This window comes from Elephantulus edwardii, unplaced genomic scaffold, assembly GCF_000299155.1.
Source record: "Elephantulus edwardii isolate Elephantulus edwardi_28Jun2011 unplaced genomic scaffold, EleEdw1.0 scaffold00019, whole genome shotgun sequence".
Classification (NCBI taxonomy): domain Eukaryota; kingdom Metazoa; phylum Chordata; class Mammalia; order Macroscelidea; family Macroscelididae; genus Elephantulus; species Elephantulus edwardii.
In genome coordinates this window covers 9,675,791-9,676,292 of record NW_006399769.1, presented here as the reverse complement: position 1 = coordinate 9,676,292, position 502 = coordinate 9,675,791, and positions in this window count along the sequence as shown.

Below are 502 nucleotides of genomic sequence, written 5' to 3'. Positions count from 1 at the left end.
GAGAGGGAGAGGGAGAGAGGGAGAGAGGGGGGGCAAAAGAGGGAGAGGGAGAGAAAGAGGCAGGGAGAGAGAGATGGAGAGAGGGAGGGAGAGAGAGGGAGAGAGAGGGAGAGGGGCACAGGGAGAGGGAGAGAGAGGGAAAGGGACAGAGAGAGGTGAGGGGGAGGGGAGAGAGAGGGAGAGAGAAAGGGAGGGGGAGGGGGAGAGAGAGGAAGGAGATAGAGAGGGAGACAGAGAGACAGAGAGAGGGAGAGGGAGAGGGAGAGAGGGAGAGGGAGAGGGAAAAGAAGAGAGGGAGAGGGACAGGGAGAGGGAACTATGATGCATAGGGTTACTATGAATTGTAGGCAACTCAATGGCACGTGTGTATTTTTTTTTTTAAATCAGCCATCTCCTGTCATGTGATTTACTGACTCTCAAAACTTGCTGGAGGGTCAGTTATGAGTTGGTTCTGACTTCGTGGTACACATAAACACAGACACACACACACACACACACACAC